This window comes from Myodes glareolus, chromosome 6 (genome assembly GCF_982192425.1).
Source record: "Myodes glareolus chromosome 6, mMyoGla1.1, whole genome shotgun sequence".
In the NCBI taxonomy this organism is placed as follows: domain Eukaryota; kingdom Metazoa; phylum Chordata; class Mammalia; order Rodentia; family Cricetidae; genus Myodes; species Myodes glareolus.
This window is the reverse complement of record NC_142031.1, coordinates 38,964,693-38,984,210: the sequence shown is the minus strand read 5'-3', so window position 1 is coordinate 38,984,210 and position 19,518 is coordinate 38,964,693. Positions and strand designations below refer to the sequence as shown.

The following is a 19,518-nucleotide window of genomic DNA, read 5'->3' as shown; positions in this document are numbered from 1 at the left end:
CAAGGGAAAATAAATAAATAAAGGCAACCATGGTATAAACACATGGGGGAAAAACCCTAACACTTAGGAGGCTAAGATGGTAGATAGTTCAAGGCCAGCCTAGGCAAGTTAGCAAAATCTTATTTCAAAATGAAAACAAAATGGACTGGAGACGGAACTCAGTCCATCTCAGTACTGAGGAAACGAGGAGCAGGAGCGGTGTCCAGAAGACCTGGTGGAAGCGCCTCCCCGGCCATGGACTCTGACACACAAAGCTTCGGAGCGTTCGCGGTTCCAGCCTCTCTTCTTGTTTCTTCACAGTTTACTATATAGTCTCCGCTGCCCTGATCTTCCTTTTATGAATGAGAAAACACAAGTAGGGGGAGCCTGTGCTGGGGAGTTGGCTTATATGCGGTGCAAGTATGAGGACCAGTCTATGTTGGGATCCCCAGCACCCACGTAGAAGCTGCACACAATCTCCAGGCCTGGTGGTGCACACTTTAATCCCAGCACTTGGGAGGGAGAGGCAGATGGATCGACTTCAAGGCCACTCAGATCTACAGGGTAAGTTCTAGGGCTGCCAGGGATACTCAAGAGAAACCCAGTATCAACCCACACCCCCAAAATACTGGGCACAGTGGGGTACATATGTAATCCCGGGCTGGGGAACAGGCACATCCCAGGCAGTCTAGCCACATTGATGATCTCCAGGTCCAGGGAGAGACTACTTCCAAAGGCGCTGGGGGGTGGGGGTGGGGGAGGCTGGCTTACAGCAAGAGCATTGCACAGGACCTGGGGTCTTGGTTCCAAGCACAGTGGCTCACAATTCTCCTTAAGTTCAGTTCCAAGGGATCCGATTCCTCTTGTGACCTCCATGGACTCCGACATGCACACACTGCAACCGAGCACACCCTGCACATACATACACTTGTATACACATAACATCTTTAAAAGGGAGTGGGTAGACACCCAACTTCAACTTTTGGCCTCTGCATGCACATGTGTACATACTCACAAGGTCTCCTGATCACACTGGGGTCCCTGTCTACCCACCTTAATGCTTTGCCTGTGATAGGGTGGCTTTGCACTCAACAGCCCTCCTCAGCCTCCTGGATGTTAGGACTCCAAACCTGTGCTTCTCAACTCAGTTTCCTGTTTAAGTCTTTTGCTTCCTTAGGGTCCAAATTCGAGCTATTTGTCTGGGCACCCTCTCTGTCTCCTTTCTATGCTAGGGCACCGCCTTCTCAATTCCCACATTGTCAAGTCCCTGACATCACCTCGCATAATTTCTTGAAAGTGGTCCTACTTTTGAGGGAGAAAAGCATGCGTTCAAGAGACCTCCTTCATTCCAGGGACTTACTTCTCTCAGATCTCCCAATCCTCTCCTTCTGAAGGTCCCCATGCTGGGCTTCCCAACCCTAAATACACAGAGGCCTCAGACACATGAGGGCTCTTTTTTGTTGTTATCTTTTGAGACAGGGTCTCATATAGCCAAGAATGACAATGAACTTCAGATTCTCTGGTCTCCGCCTGCCAAGTGCTAGAATTACAGGTGTATGTCAAAAACAACCAGTTTACTAGGTGGTGAGGACTCGGACCCAGGGCCACACAAACCATATCCCCAGCCCCCACACCTAAGGGAGATCTTTAAAACCTTTTATTATTTTGAAATATTTTTGTTGTTACTGGTTTTTGTTTGTTTGTTTGTTTTTCTGAGATGGGGTTTCTCTGGCTGTCCTGGAACTCACTCTATAAACCAGGCTGGTCTCGAACTAACTCCTGGGATCAAAGGCATCCACCACCACCTGGCTTTGAAATACTTTCAGATTAACAGAAAAAGTGTAAAAATAGTAAAAATTAACTCCTACCTTTCCCCCCAAATGCCCAAAAAGTAATCATTTAAGTCCAGATCTTTCCATGTGTATTTTCTTTTCTCTAAACCATTGGATAGTAAGATGCTTTCATTTCTTGGTATTTCCAGTATGCATTCCCTTAAAGACACTCTCTTACAGAGCACATTAGCAAGGATAAAATCCCATCATCCCATCTCTAGACAATTCAAATGTTGCCAAATGTTCTAATAACATCATTTGGACAAAAAGAAAACAAAAACAAAAAACCATCCTTGTTTCAGGATGCTACCCAGACTGAACTTCAGCTAGCCTGCCAACCTTGACAGCTTCTGAACCTGCCTGAGATTTGACTGCCCATCTGGGCAGAGAACCATGAACAGAGATTTGTTACTGTACAGGCTGGGCAAGGGTTTTCCTCTCAGGGCTCCACCCTCTGCCACCTGTGAGAATAAAGGACAGAGGAACTATGAGCATTTTAGTCAGAGTCATCAACCAATGGGCTCATAGCTACCATAGCAACCTCTGACTCTTCTGGGGAAGGGATACAATTCATTTGATTGAAGAAATTAGAAACGATAGATCAATAATCAATTGGATCTGCCAGGGCTCTCTGCGCTTTATATAAACCACACTATTCAACCTCCACTTGCAAATAGAAGACTGAGCATGGAGGGAACAGACTCGCTCTGTCTTTCCAATGTGTGAACTCAGGAGTAGGAAGGAGGAAGGTAGCAAACGCTATTGTTAGTTGCAAACACTATTGTTATTTGCAAGATGAAGTATCTTTTCCAGACAGAGACTAAAGTGAATCCGAAGTTGTAGAGACCACAGTCTCGCTGGCTAGCTATGGCTGCACCAGTAATTGGATACAGGGTTGCACAGCTGAGGCATCCTGATCACATACAGCACAGAGAGTCCTGGGAAGTGGAGAAATGGATCAGACCACGGTGAAATAAGACCACAACCCTGTGTTCCATGCTGCAAAAACTGCTTTTGATACTCTGGAGTCAAATTTTTATCCCTTCCCAGTGAAAAGTAACTCCTAACCCCAGGCCAGAATATGAAATAACTTCCCCTTGTGAGAAGTTGATTCTTTCCAATGAAGAAATCAACTTTTACGTGAGCTAAGTAGGTACACACAGTGCTGGCTAATCCTGCTTAGGGTGTTTCCCATCCCACAGCTGAGTAAGCAGAAGCCAGGTGGGCCCCGAGGCTGAGCCAGCACAGGATAGGGTCCGTGAGGTCCGACAGCACCCATATTTACAGGATGAGCTTCTGGGACTGGATGGTTTGACAATAGCACCGTATTAAGCAGACCCACAAGGGTCTATTTGACAATGAGCAGTTTAACTGCTTCCTTGGAAAGAATGCCAGCTTCTGTGGGCGTGTGACCTGCTCCCAGGGTGCATTTTTTCATCTGCTTATCCTCAGTCTGATACTGACCCTACTCCAGCTGTTGTCAGTTTGTAAAGTGTTCCGTGCAACGTTTTAAGATTCCTTAACTAAACTGTAAAGCTCTTAAAGACTCTGTGTGTGTGTGTGTGTGTGTGTGTGTGAGAGAGAGAGAGAGAGAGAGAGAGCGCACTGGCATGTGTGATTCCTAGCACACAAATACAACAGTTCACAATCACCTGTAGCTCCAATATTGGGGAGAATCGGGAACCCCTGGACTCTGAGGGTACCTGCATACATGTGCACATAACTCCCAACAGACTTCCCAAAATAATAAAAATAAAAACCTTAGAAATAACGTTTTAAGGCATCTACCACCAAAGTACGTGTGATGGTGATGTCTGCAATGTCAGCTCCACAAGGATAGTTGTAACTTTGAGGGCAACCTGGGCTACCAAGTCAGCCTGGACTACAGAGTAGAAGACCCTTTCTCAGGAAAACTTTTTAAATGAGTGCAAAATAATAAAGACAGTCTTGATGAACGCCTGTTTCCAAAGCACTCCGCCAATTCCCTACGAAAAATTCTTCAGCAGCTTCTGCAGTTCCCAAGGCAGCCGTGGCTACGGGTCCCAGAGTTTTCCAATGTTTCTTCAGCATCTTGGCCTGCACTTTTCATAAATTTCCACGTCCTCAGTGTGGCTCTAGTATGCCTGACCCATGGCTGAGACATACGCTGGACAAGGGCCTGAGGTTTCTAAGGATGTTGGCGACCAAATAAATGGTACAGTACACATATACCCCTGGCTGAGAAAGGCTCTAGATTGCCAGTGCGAATCCGAGCTACCAATGGGCTGGACTCTATGGCTACATTCTACCTTGAAAACATGCTTTATTTCCAGACCTCAGCGTCTGCTGTCCTTAATATACACGACGATCCCCTTCTCTTCCACGATCTGCCCACGCCCCAAGAAGCAGGGTTGAGGGGGACTCTTTAAAGACCAGCAAGAATACACCAGTGCTCCCTGGGGCTACACGGAAGCTGCCCTGACTCAGTTCATTCATTCAGCAAGCGCTTACTGAGTGCTTCTGGTATGAGGCCTGTAAAGGCGTCTACTCTCAGCAGAAGACCAGTGGGTGTCTACAGAGATAAAAGGTGAAGGTCAGCGCCAAAGATAAACCACTTGAGCGGGCCTGGGCGTGCTCACACCACTCCTCCATCCCTCCCACTCTGGGGGTAGAAGGCAAGGCACAGCATGAATGAACCCCAAATTGCAGCCTGGTATTACCCTTCTGGGTTCCCTCCTGTACCACAGGCTCCTCGGAACAATCGGGGGTTCCTGGAGGCAGGCAGAGCAGGCACATTCTCCTGTGCCGAGCCCACAGAGCCCTCTCAGCTGATTGTGTCCTGGCAGCCGGGGTCTCGGAGGCGCATGAATGCCCCTGAATGGGCCCATTCAGTCTGATGGACAGGAGCTGAAAGCTGCGTGCACACAAAAGCCACTGGGCAGCCGGGAGGGCTCCAGCCTGGGCTTTGCCCACGGGAAGGGAGGCCACCCTACCACAAAGGGCAGTGTGAAGACGTCTCTGACGGTTTTCAATGACATCCCCCCCCAACACCAGCCGCCAACTGCAGAAAAGTGCCCCTCCCCCCACAGCGGCAACCAAAGGCCTAGGGCGCTCCATGAAGAAGCTGCAGAAATTTACATCCAACAGACAAGCCAAAAGGCGTCACTCTCTAAGTGCGAGACGCAGGCCTGCGCTGAAAGGACGCCTCTGCGTGCCATCTTGTACGTTCGTTTGCAGCATTCCTCACACCCACAGTGACCTTTAAGGACTGCAGCTGACCTGAGACTGTTTAACGTGTCACCAAGAAAAATGATCTTCAGAGTGCGTGGCCAATATTTAAATGAGGACTGGAGAGACGGCCCATTCTTGGTCGCTTGTTTGCTTATACTGGGAGGGGTGTGTGTGTGTGTCTGTGTGTGTAATCCCTGAGATGACACTTACATTTTTAAATAAACCAGGAAGGGGAGAACCACCCATTTGGGATTCTTTTCACTGCTCCAGTGGACGGGCAGACTCCACTCTGAGAAGCAGGAAAGTCTATTCCAGCTAATATTGAAAGTTCACAGACAGGTGATGGCTTGGGAAAAGATGGTTGTAGACCCAGAGATCACACTGCTTTAGAAACACCCCCCAAGGTAATTAAAGATAGTGCCTCCTTATAATGCAATACTGTAATGAGCAATTAAAATGAAATTAGTGTGTCATAATAAAAAAGATGCATGGCATTCTTAGCCTCTGTGCCCTCGCGTCGGTAACTCACAGAGGGGGCGGCTGGTGTCTGAGTGAGCAGCAGTGTCACTGAGGAAATATGAAGTGTACCGATCAATTTTCTGAGCAGTTCAAGATAACATGGAAATACTTGAGCATCATTCTTGCCTTTATTTTCAAAATAATTGAATGATTCAAACAGATTTAAGAGGGCAGAGGAATATATAGCAAGGAAACAAGAAATTAAATCATCCCGATTCACAAATGTTAACATTTGGCCATATTTGCTTCAAGTCCAGGGTGTTTTATTTTTAAGAAATAAAATGTTATGACATCAGATGAAGCCACCTTCCCTCCTTTTGCACAAACAGCCACACATCTGAGTTTTTATAGGTTTGACATTGTTATCAGAAATGTAATGTTGCTTTGTGTTTTGTCTTTGTAACATGAAGTGGTTGCACATTCACAGGGACACATAGGGAAGTCCTAGGCATCCTTTCCTCAAGCTCCCCCAAGAGCTAGACCTTGCATAACGAGCTGCAGCACACGACAAAACCCAGGATGCTGGGTGTAGAGATAGCTCGGTCAGTAAAGGGCTGGCTGTCCCAACATGAGGACCTGAGTTCAAGTCCCGAACCCACATAAAAAAGCCCGGTGTTGCAGTGTGTTGGCAATCTCAGAACCGGACAGGCAGAGACAGGAGGAGCCAGCCAAGCCTAGGAAGAAGGCTAAGAAGTAAGAGAGATATCCTGCCTCAAAATGCAAGATGGAAAATCTGTGGAGTGCTTCCGCGTGCCCTGCACACACGTGAACATGCACCTGTGCACACACATGCCCTGCACATGCATGAGCATGCACTGGCAAACACAACCCCTCCACAAAATCCCAGAATGCTGGTGCTGATACATCCATGGAGCTTACTCAGATTTCATAAATGTTTTTGTTTTGTTTTGTCTTTTTGGTTTTTTCAAGACAGGGTTTCTCTGTGTAACAACCCAGGCTGCCCTTGAACTCTGCCTGCCTCCACCTCCCAAAACAAATGCTGGGATTAAAGGGATGTGCCACCATTCCCCGGCTCCATGAACTTTCTGTAAGAACACTTTCATGCATGTGTGTACTTCAATGTAATATTATTATATGGAGCTTTGTGTTGAGACCACAGTAGGGGCTTGTGATGGTTGATCTCAATTGTCAACTTGACAAGAAGGAGAATCACTGGACATGAGTTTCCAGGTATGCCTGTGTGTGTGTCGGGGTGGGGGGGTTATATAGGTTCAGTTAATTAGGACAGGAAGACCTACCCATTGTAGGTGGCACCAATCCTCGGCTGAGGTCATGAACTGTATGGAAAGGAGAAAGTGAGCTGAACACAGGCATTCATGGGTGGTTTATGATTGTGCATGCGATGCAATCAGCTCGTTAAGCTCTGGCTGCCTTGACTTCCCCAACATGATGGACTATGTATGAAGCCTCCAACTGTGAGCCAAAACAAACCTGGTTCCTTTAAGTTGCTTTTGTCAGGGTACTTTAACACAGCATCAGGGATAGTAGATACCACATAGGATAGTACGTACCGCATAGGATAGTAGATACCACATAGGATAGTAGATACCACATAGGATAGTAGATACCACATAGGATAGTACATACCACATAGGATAGTAGATACCATATAGGATAGTACATACCATATAGGATAGTAGATACCATACAGGATAGGAGATACCATATAGGATAGGAGATACCATATAGGATAGTACGTATCACATAGGATAGTAGATACCACATAGGATAGTAGATACCATATAGGATAGTAGATACCATATAGGGTAGTAGATACCATATAGGATAGTACATACCACATAGGATAGTACATACCATATAGGATAGTACATACCATATAGGATAGGAGATACCATATAGGATAGGAGATACCATACAGGATAGGAGATACCATATAGGATAGGAGATGCCATACAGGATAGGAGATACCATACAGGATAGGAGATACCATATAGGATAGGAGATACCATATAGGGTAGTAGATACCATATAGGATAGTACATACCACATAGGATAGTACATACCACATAGGATAGTACATACCATATAGGATAAGAGATACCATACAGGATAGGAGATACCATATAGGATAGGAGATACCATATAGGATAGGAGATACCATATAGGGTAGTAGATACCATATAGGATAGTACATACCACATAGGATAGTACATACCATATAGGATAGGAGATACCATATAGGATAGGAGATACCATATAGGATAGGAGATACCATATAGGATAGGAGATACCATATAGGATAGTAGGACAGGACACCCAACAATATCAACACAAAAACCCCCCAGACACTCATGATGGGAACACTCATCTCTTACAGGCCCCATTTCTAGCCCCTGGCAAAGTCTGATCTCTTCTTCCTCTTTATAATTTTGTTATTTCAAAATGTTATCTATGTAAGAGCAGATCATGATGGCCCAAACCTATAATCACATACACGGGAGTCTGAGACAGAGGGATCATGAGTTTATACCAATCTGAGATGCCCTGAAACCCTGCCTCAACAAATAAAAGAAGAAGCAATGTAATACGTAGCCCTTGGAGATTGTGTTTGTGCACGTGTGTGTGTGGGGGGGTGGGTGTGTGTATGTGCGCGCATGCAGTGTAATTTCCCTGAAGTTCACCTATAATATTGTATGCCTTTTAATTGATGAACTGTATTCTGGCTCTTTCCCAGGTCATAGTTATTTTGAATGAAGGTGCCATGCTCACTCACAGCTGTAAGATTCTATGTGAGCATACAAGAAAAAAAACCCTAGTTTTTCAGGTCTGGACAGTAATGACTCTCGTTTTATAAACTATTTAGGCTTCCTGTGGATTCTCCATAGAAGAGGGAAAGACAACTTGAAAAAGAATAAAGGAAAAATCCTTTCTGCAAAGGACTTGCTGTATACAACATTAATCATGACAGCACATTATTGGTGAAAGATTGGAAATACAGATCAATAACACACAACAAAGAAAACAGAAACAATCCATCCCTTCCCCCCACAGCACAATATGCTTAGGTGAATGTAAGTGTGCCAAAGCAATTCAGTTGGAAGGGGCAGCCTTTTCAACAAAGACACGGCAGCCACTGGACATCCACAGAGAAAGGAAGTAATCAATTGCAACCTTAATAACCCACATAAAAGCTCACTCAAAATGGGTCAATATAGGGTCAAGGCAACAGCTCAGTTGGTAAAATCTTGTCCTGCAAGCATAAGGACCTGAATTCACTCCCTCAAAGTCTACATAAAAAAAAAAAAACAAAAAAAAAAAACAAGGTGTGCTGTGTGCTTGCCATCTCAGCGCTGGGAAGGCAGAGACAGGCAGATTCCGGGGGTTCCTGATGAGAAACCTTCTCCAATACAAGATGGGGGCTGGTGAGATTGCTCTGTTCTTAAGAGTGCTTGCTGTTTGTGCAGAGGACCTAAGTTCAGGTCCCAGCACCTACATCAGGTGGCTCAAACATCCTCTAGAACCCTCTTCTGGTTTCTGCAGGCACCTGTACATATGTGTGCATACTAACACGCACACACACATACACATGAATAAAAATAAATCTTTAAAACAAAAGCCAAGGGGCTGGAGAAATGGCTCAGAGGTTAAGAGCACTGACTGCTCTTCCAGAGGACCCGGGTTCAATTCCCAGCACCCACATGGCAGCTCACAACTGTCTGAAAATCCAGTTCCAGGGGATCTGACACCTTCACACCAATGCACATAAAAATAAAAAGATAAATAAATCATAAAAAAAAATTTAAAAAAAAAAACAAAAGCCAAGATGGATGGCACTCCAAGAGTTTCAAGGTTATCCTCTGGTCTCCACACACACTAGCACACGTGTGCACACACGCACTCGTGTATATACAATGCACATAGAAAGAGTGGAGTTGCAGCCACAGACACAAGAAGAGCCTGCATCCTCCTCTCTCCCTCCAGCCTGTCCCAGATGACTGGAATTCCATATTAGACAGGCATATCTTTGACTTAAGGAACCACGCAGAAAATTTCTTTGGGGAGAGATAAATGCGCGCACTCGGTCTTGGGAAGACTCAGAGTATCGAGTGCCCTCCAGCTGGCAACCACGGAGGCTCTGAGAGGAAGTGAAACGGAAAGTGTGTTGTGAAGCAGAGGGTGAGAGAGGTCACAGCCGAAGATGACATTCTGACAGTTACACCCACTTGACTACACAAGGGACAGTCTCCTGAACCCCACCACTGCTTCAGCACTTTGTGGGAGGATTTGCTTTCGACCCTAAAACTTTTGAGATGTGAGTTTATGATCTCTGCTGATTCAGAGCCAAAGGGGGGTGGTGATGACACCACCAAGTCATGAATTTGTGTCCTGTAATATGAGGAGCACACAGAACAGAAAGAATGAGAGTGGAAACTTAAAGCCAGCAAGTGCGGGGTCTCATGAGCCAAACAGTCATCAAGGCTTAATTGCTACATCCAAGGGGAAGGGGATCAGAGTTCCAGCTCTGCATGGCGCCCCTCAGTGGTAAGAAACCACAACAGCTCTTTGGAGAAGGAGATATTCCTCGTATTTGCTGCTGACCAAGACAACTCTTAGCATCACAGGATACAAGTCTCATCATGCTCTGTAAAGCAGCAGAGAACACAGAGCAGCAGGCGGGGCCTCAATCAATCTAGACTACAGTCAGCCAGGGACCGCGTAACTCTCAACATCACCTATAAACCAATCACAAAGACACATCACAGAGCTGAGGACATGGTTTAGCTGGTAAAGCATTTGCCTTGCTCTCTTAAGAACCCAAGTTCAATCCCCAAAACCCATATAAAAACCTGGCCATAGTGGTACCTGCATGTAATCCCAGGGATGGCAAGATGGGAGGAGGGAGCGGAGCTCACTGGCCCGCTAGCCTAGCCGCCTTGGTGAAGTTCCAGGCTAGTGAGTGACTCCATCTCAAACAAAAAGACAGAAAGGACCCCTGAGGAACAACACCCAAGATTGTCCTCTGATTCTCCACCCACACATGTGCTGCTCCACACACGTGAACACATGCCCACACTCAAAACACAAAACCACCACAGGCCAGGGGTGCCCAGACCCTCAGTGCCATTGTGACACCTCAGGCAAAGACCCCCAGCAGTCAGACCCTTTCTGCCGCTGGTGGCTGGCCACTCTGAACCCACAGCACTTCGGCCAGGTTCCCACTTTGCCCAGTAGGAGGACTCTTTACCACGGGTTCCCAAGTTCCTGAGATGGTGTGGTGCACAAGCTCTCTAGCTCTCACCAGCGCACACTAGCTGGTCAATGGTGTCTCACTCAGTCTCAGTGCCTGCCCTGCCTGGAAATGCCAAGCTTCATGTCCTAAGGGATATAGACTTCTTCCTGAGGCCCTCGAAGGCCCTGAACAGTGGGAGAGCAGGCGTTCCATGGGTGGAGACGAGGCACCCAGATGTAGGCAGAACCTGCTGCTGAACTTTGCTAAGAGAACTCAAGGCAGGCCGTGACCTCTGGGAGACTGGGAGCTTGTTTCCTCATTTCTGAAATACTGGAGCAGATGGTGAGAGTCTTTGCCTTACAGGGCTGCTGGGAGGCTGGGAAGAGAGACCGCCTGTGAGGACATGCCCAGCTCACCTGGCCCTAGGGGTCACAGGCCAAATCAAACAGAAAGGACCTGGTTTCCTGCCCCGTGAGCTCACAGGCCTAGAGGGAGCTACAGCCTTGCCCCAGTGCCGTGAGAAAGGGACAAGAGAAGAGCAGGCTGAGGAGGCATTTTCAACCATGCTCTGCTCCGTGAGGAACATGGCCTCCAACATCCATGCTCTGAGGGCCAGAAGTGCAGACTCCTGTAGCCACCGCGACATATACATCTGAAGCCCTAAAGGCCACGGCCTTGTGCTGTGAATCGACACTTACATTTGCCCCTTGTTCTCTGACTTCCCTTCATGTGCAATCAGTGCAAGCTGCTGCCTGCGGGTCACCTCGGCCCCAGATGACCCACAGTGCCGTCTGACAAACCATTCCCCACACAGGGCCTCTACCTGCTCCTCCTCAGCTGGAGCCCAGAGTCCAGGCCCTCCTCCTGGCTCTCGGACTCCTCTTCTGCCCATCTCACACTCACCCGCTGACCCACAGCTCCCCTTCCTGCTTCTGACACTCAGATCCTATGTGGCCCAAGGCTTCGCTGGACAGTAGTTTGTTCCATGGAAAGGATTTCCAGCCCGCTCACTTCCTCATTCTTCCTTCCCAAAGACGTTTCCTTAGCACAGAACCTAGCGAGCTCAGGTATGCACCCCAGGTCAAATCCTAACTCTCCCCTCCGGAACTACACTCGGCACCAACTCTACCACTACACCCGCAGCTCAGCTTTATGGAGGCCTCAACAGGTGACACTCGGGGCTTCTCAAACCCCCGCTCTCATCTCTGCCTCCTTCAGTTTTGCTCAAGGTGCGGTCCCCACAGCCAGGTGGACCTGAAGTTCCCGAAGGCATCTGAGTGGTACTTGCTGGAGCATTCTCTACCTTGAGCTGAGCTTAACACACCCACATCCACGCCAAGCCAAACCTCCACTTATTTTATTCAGGATGCTTCAGTCTGTCAACCTTAGGAGTGCTGGGATAGAGCACAATTATTGACTATGCCATCCGGTGATGATCCCTCAAATCAGGACTGGGCTATGACATGAATAAAAAATAAGCCCTGTTTCAGCAAGTGGGGCTGTAAGGGTCTCAGTTATGAGGCCACAACGATGAGAAGAGGCCCCAAGGAGGGAACATCCAGAGCAAAGCCCACCATGTGGAAGAAGAACATTTACACTGCTCTTCCTTCAGTGGCTAGCCTGGAGCAGCGAGGCCCATCTGCGGAGGAACCTGTTTGCTTTCATTTGTGTGCACACAGATGTCTGCGTGTGTGGACTTGTACATGTGGGTGCCCTGGAGCTTGCGTTCCAGGCAGTTGTGAGCTGTTCTAGCTCTAGGGTGGCAGGGACACACTGTTGTGCCTGTTTCTGTATGTGGGGACTGGGGATCTGAACTCAGGTCCTGGTGGGGACCGGGGATCTGAACTCAGGTCCTCATCCTGGCACGGTAGGCACTTTCCCAAATGAGTCATCCTCCAGCGCTATTGTCTGGTGTCTGTGCCTATTAGTAAGTGAGACTCGAGGTTGGAGTGCATTTGAGATGAGTATGAGGCAGGTCCCAGGTGAACCCAGGCTCCGTACCGCCTTTTAAAGGGCAGCAGAGACAATGCCACGCCATGTTCCTCCTGAGCACATGAAAGAACTGCACAGGTCAAGTTCCCTCGAGGCGGAAAGTGGGGTCATTGCACCCGCCTTCCACTTGCTCTCATCCCTCAGCTCTTGCTGGAAGCAGCCCTTCAAGAGGGAACTATAGAGCCTTAGGACAGGGCTTCTCAAAGGGTGTTCCCCAGGCCAGCAGCAGCTGCTGCTGCTGTTGCTGGGAACCGCTGAGCCGAGCGATTCTCAAGCTTTCTACAATGAAATATGACTTTAGAAATATAGAGGCTTTAAAATAAATAAATTTTAAAAAATTAAAAAAATAGAGAGAGAGAGAGGTTTTAGGGGCTGGAGAGATGGCTCAGCGATTAAGAGCACTGGCTACCAGATGACCTGGATTCAATTCCCAGCACCCACATGCCAGCTCTGTAACTGTCTGTAACCCCAGTTGCAGAGGACCCAACAGACACACATATAGGCAAAATGCTAATGTACATAAAATATAAATAAATCACTAAAAAATTAAAAATATCATGTTTTCTTTGCTGGGTGGCTGTGGGGCACACCTTTAACCCCAGCACTTGGAGGCAGAGGCAGACTGATCTCTGAGTTCAAGGGCAGCCTGGTCTACTGAGGGAGTTCCAAGACAGTCAAGGCTATACAAAGAAACCCTGTTTTAAAAAACAAAAACAAGAGAGAGAGAAAAGGAAGGAAGGAAGGAAGGAAGGAAGGGAGGAAGGAAGGAAGGAAGGAAGGAAGGAAGGAAGGAAGGAGAAATATGGAGGTTTTGGTATGGGGTATGTGTGTGTTTTGGTATGGAGTGTGTGTGTGTGTGTGTGTGTGTGTGTGTGTGTGCGCACGTGCATACACCCACGTGCTTGCATGTGTGCTCTTGTAAAGGCTACAGGTCAATGTCGGTGTTTTCCTCAGTTACTCTCCATCTTAGTTTTTGAGACAGGGTCTCTCACTGAGCCCAAGGCTTACCAATCTGGCTAGCCTGGCTGGACAGCAAACCCCAGGAATTCTGTTGTTCCTGCTTCCAGCAGCCCTGGGAGTGTACGGACACCGGCTGCTGGGAGTTCTGGGGAACTGAACTTGGATCTCCATGCTTACATAGCAAGTACTTTACTGACTGACCTATCTTCCCAGCCCAGAAATCCTCATCCTTGGGGAATACTGAGACTCACTCAAAGTGGATACCACTGTTTTGGAAGACAGATGAACTCTAGACAAACGTGTGTCTGTGTGAATGGCAATATGCTTCATGCTTACAATTACTATACCATGCATGAAGATAAGCCCTGTTGTGTTAATAAGCCATTTGGGGGAGTTACTTTGTAAAACAGCGATTCTGTCCCAACAAAAACAGTAACAACATTGGCTTTGAGTCTAATTTACTCCTCAGGGCCGCTACTCAGTCAGGTTCCCCAGCACCACAGGCTGGCAGTACGAGCCCCAGGAGTCAGACAGCTGGGGTTATTCTGCCCTGGCTGGGGCGGGGGCGGGAGGCACATAAGAACCCTTCTACCTACTTCATTCATTCATTCATTCACGGCCTGCACGCTATGTTAACAATGGCTGAAGCGGAAGCCACGGAAAGCCAGGATCAGATATCAGCCAGCTGCTGGTGTTGACACATTCCGGCCGCCCTCCATCTCCTGGCGCCAGTTCGGGTGCCCGCCACTTCTCTGCTGAGAGTGGCTAGCGCTCCCATCGAGACTTCAGCTCACAGAGAATGAATGTCGGGGTTGCCGAGCCTGCAGCTCTCACAGGTTAGTAGCTAGAACGGCAAACCCAGTCATGAACCAGGCTGTGTGAGAGGCTGTCTGTCTCAAGTTCAGCTCTGACGGGTCTTGTCTTTCCCACTCCTCCCCACCTCCACACCACTCACGCCTTCGGTTCCCTGTTGCGTCCTGCTTTCTCATGCCCTCTGACTGCTCCTCCACCTCTGTCACTTAGCATTCTGGGCCTGATGTGTCCAATGTGGCCTTGGGTTTGAGGGAGTCCATGGGGTTCACCCACCATACAGTGGCTTATCTCCTCGTCCATATGTGTTTGGAACACCTTACCTTCCACATACGCCCCCAGCCTTGGGACAAGAATACAAGACACTCATTACACTGATCCACCAAATGTCACCTAAAGACGAGGCAGTGACATCCAGAGGGAATCCTGGAAGTACACACAGGAGATACTGTGTGTATCCCGAGGACCACAGATCTCAGACTTAGTATGAAGACAGCAGGCTGACGTCGGCTGGGACCCAGCATGTTGCTGATCGCTTCCTCCTAGTAGAAATCCTTCCATTTGCTCCAGTCAGGCTCCGTTCCCTCTGATTATACAGTCATAGTTAAGAGCACCCCTGCTTCACTCCCAAAGCTGTCCTATGACTGCCTGGTTTGTGTATGCATTTGCATGTGCATGTGCGTGCATGCGTGCGTGAATGTGGGGGGTATGGGGAAAGGGCTTACATGTGTGTGTGCATGTATGTTGAGTTTCTTTTATTGTTCTCTTTTACCATTTATTTATTTACTTGTTGAGAGGAGGAGTCTCGTTTTGGTTAGGCTGATTTGGCTAGGCTGGCTGGTCAGTGGGCTCTGGGGATCCACCAGGCTTTATTCTCAGTATTGAAACCCGGGACAGCATTGAACTACCTATCTCCTCAACTCAACCCATGTAGCCCCAGCTGGTCTCAAATTCACAATCCTCCTGCCTCAGCCTTTAGAGTTCTAGGACTGCAGATATGAGAGACCACATCCAGATATCCGAGGGGTGGCTTATGGTGTACTGATTTACATACACCTAGTCTTTGCCACTCACTAGACTGGACAGGCATGCATTCTCAATCTGTTCTCACACCACATTGTACAGCCTTCTTTGTCAGAGGCTCAGGAACCTCCTCTCTTTAGAACAGGCTCTTTCCTAGTCCCACAAAAAAAAAAAAAAAAATCACTGCCAGGCAGAGCCACACGGTAACTGGCCCCTGAGGTCTATGGAACCTAAAACCACCCACAGCCTCCTTAGAATCCATAGAGAAGCTGCTGAAGCCTCAGGCAAAGCCATGCAAGATGCTAGGGCAAGGGGCCACTGGTCAAGGATCTTCAGACTGTGACTTGTCATCATGTTCAGCTCTGGCATGGAAGAAGCTATTGGCCGCTTGCTCTTTGCTAGCTGTGTGACGTCGGACAAATGATATGACCTTATGACATCTCAGTTTTCCCATAGTATCATTCGGAGGTTTCAGTGTGAACCGAAAAGATTTGATCAGACGAGAGTTACCAGAAATCTGTGAGTGGGGCTGGGGAGATGGCCCTGTCCATAAAGTGCTTGCTTTCAGGATTGAGGAAGGGTCTGATCCCTAGAACGGACATTTTAAAAAAGTCAGTACTTGGGACTGCAGAGAGGGATCAGCATTAAGAGCAAATTCGGCTCTCCCAGAGAACACAAGTTCAGTTCTCAGCACCAAGTTGGATGCCTTAAGCAGCCTGTAACCCCAGCTCCACGGATCTGACGTCCTCTTCTGCACTCGTAGTCTATACGCATCCTACCTAGTAGAAAAATAATAAAGATAAACCTTTGTCTTTTAATAGCCAGGCATCATGTGATGGGATTTTAATCCCAGTAGTGGGAAGGTGGAGAGACAGAAGAATCCCTGGGAGTTGCTGGCCAGCTAGTCAGCCAAGCCTACCTGGTAAGTTTCAGAACAATAGGAGATTCATCTTCCTCCCAACCTCATCCCCCCCTTAAAAGGGGGGGGGCTGGAGAGATGGCTCAGAGGTTAAGAGCATTGCCTACTCTTCCAAAGGTCCTGAGTTCAATTCCCAGCAACCACATGGTGGTTCACAACCATCTGTAATGGGGTCTGGTGCCCACGCACCGATAGAATATTGTACACATAATAAATAAATAAATAAATAAATAAATAAATAAATAAATAAATAAGAGAGTAGGTACTGAGGAGATGGCTCAGAGCTTTCTTTGTTTTACAAGCAACATACATGAAGACAGAGTCTGCATTCCCAGACCCTCTGAAATGCTGGGTGGATGTTGCAGCCCACCCGTAATTCCAGTCAGATCCCCAGAGCAAGCTGGCCAGAGCTAGACTAGTCACAGCAGCGAGCTCGAGGCTCTAGGGTCTGGGTGGGGTGTGATCAAGGGAGGCTTCCAAAGTCAGCCTCGGTCTCCATATGCACACGTACTGCACACACGTGATCATCCGCAGCCATGCAATATGCAGTAAATATAGACACCAGGGCTGGAGAGATGGCTGTTCTTGCAGAGGACCCGGGTTTAATTCCTAGCAACACATGGCAGCTCATAACTGCCTGTAACTCCAAGATCTGACACCCTCATACAAAAATAAGCAGGCAAGCCAGCCGTGCACGTAAAATAAAAATAATATTAAAAAAATATGCACACCATATACATATACATGAAAAAACTTAAAAGGTATGTGGAGACTGAAAATGACACCCTGACTTCCACATGCATGTGCACACATATCAACACATACTTATACACATACACATGAGATCTGTGGGTAGATTCCCACATATATAATGAGTTGGTTCTGTCCTACCAAGGCGAGTGGACACACCCAACAGGCAGTTGGGCCCTCAGCTAGCACAATGCTACCCCAAAGTTAACCACAGAGCATTTTGCAAGTCAGAAGCTTCAGGACACAACATAAAGTCCCTGAACCCACATTTCTGCCTCCCTCTCTCAAACGGGGAGGGGGGTCTCCTTGATTCTTTCCCCAGCTGATGTCTCTCTGTTCCTCCTGCCTACTCAGCCTTGGAGCAGTTCCCAGGACCTTGCGGAGCCATGTCCTGGGTGGTAACACCCACAGGGGACAGCCAGACTCACCCCCCACACACAGCCATTAAAAATTAACTCCAGAGATCTTTCGAAGCAGAGAAAGTTGCCAGAAAGAAAGGGTTTCGAGGGCAGAGCGTGACTAGCGGTTTTGAGCACAGCATCCAATAAGTTTTGACTACAAGAGAGAGAAAGACACTTTTCTCTCTTTAAGAGAAGGATGAGAAATCTTTTTACGTGCGTGCCACGAAAAAATGCTTAGCTCAGCAAATTCCACACGCTAAGAGGAACCAAACCAATACTGTGACAGGACTTTTGTCCTACCAGCCCACAGGCCTCTCATCAAAACCCTGCCCTGCCAGGTAAGGGAGCAAGGCTGTTCATGGGTAGAGTAAGGTGGGGGGGGTGGCTCTGGGACTTTAGCCAGCATCACTTAACTGCTCTACGCGGGAAAGAAAGTCCCTTTCAGACACATGGCTCGGTGCCAGTCTTATCCATTCGTTGGTGTTTTTGAAGGTTGGGGGAGGGGGTGCCAAATCTGAGAGATGCTACAGTCCAGAGTTCACTCTGGCAAGCAGTGTCACCGCCTGAAACTGAGTTGGGAACACACACTCCACCGCTCGCCCAGCATCCCAGCACTCAGGAAGCAGAGGCAGGAGGCTTGCCACATGTGTGAGGGTTAGCCTGATCCAGTCTGCGCAGTGAGTTTCAGGTCAGCCAGGGCTACATAGTCAGATTCTGCCTCAGAAAGGGTGAGGGTGGAGCTGGAGAAATGACTCAGCTGGTGGAGTGCCTACTACACAAACATGAAGGCCCCACTGTGGGTGAGGCAGAGGGGCTCCCGGAGTTCACTGGCCAGGCCAGGGGAAAGCAAGCTCTCTGGAAGGGAGGGTGGACATTCCTGGATTCTAAAGCTCTGGTCCTACTGTATCCCACATCCCTGCTCCTCCAACCTGAGCCCCTGGGGAGGAGCACAGAGCAAAGAGACGTGTGAACTAATGCCTCAGCTGAAGGCAGGATTGATGTGGAGAGGAAGGAAGCGGCTCACAAAACAAACTGCATTGACTATGGTGAGAGGAAGCTGAAAGAACAGGCGGCTACGGATAGGTGGAAACACAGGAAGTTCTAGAGAGGGGGCACGGATAGGTGGAAACACAGGAAGTTCTAGAGAGGGGGCACGGATAGGTGGAAACACAGGAAGTTCTAGAGAGGGGGCACGGATAGGTGGAAACACAGGAAGTTCTAGAGAGGGAGCACGGGTACTGCTTTATTAGTCTTTCTGAAGGATTCAAATCTCAGCCCTGCCTTCATAAACACTGTATTGCTTCGTGTGCGGAGATGGTTCGGAGGCCCAGGACTTGGTCCTACCTCAAGCTACTTCAGGCCCCTGCTTCTTCTGAGGCGCTCTCCATGGTCTAGGTCACTGGTTAAGATATGAGTGATGGTCTATCCTTTCCACACAATAGTGTGCAGAGTGCAGTGTGCAGCCATCCTAATGCTCACTGGAGCTACTGGGGGTCTGGATCCTTCGGTCTCCCCCTCAACACCTAGAATCATGGAGGAAAGTATTATAGATACTGGAAGAGGGGAAACACCAAAAGTTTGTACATTTGGCCTAAATATACAAAATATGGGAGAGTCAGAATATTCACAAAGGAAGTGAAAGTGGATGAGGGGGCCTGGCCTGCCAATAATCCCAGCTACTCAGGAGGCCGAAGCAGGAGGATTGCATATTCAAAGCCAGTCTGGGCTGCAGAGTAGTTCAAAGTCAACTTATGCGGCTTACTGGTACGCAATTTCAAAAGTAAGAAGACGGTCAGGGAAATGGTTCAGTGGATAAAGACACCAAAGAGCAAGGCTGCTGTGAGCTCTATTCCCAGGACCCACACGGCAGAGAGACCCACACATGTGCGCATGCACATGCACATACATGTG

General features: G+C 48.1%; 1 protein-coding gene across 2 annotated transcripts in view; it reads right to left on the bottom strand.

Moving 5' to 3' along the window:
- Tcf7l1 (transcription factor 7 like 1) overlaps positions 1 to 19,518 on the bottom strand; it is a 167,690-nt gene that overhangs the window by 103,104 nt on the left and 45,068 nt on the right. The window lies entirely within an intron of this gene.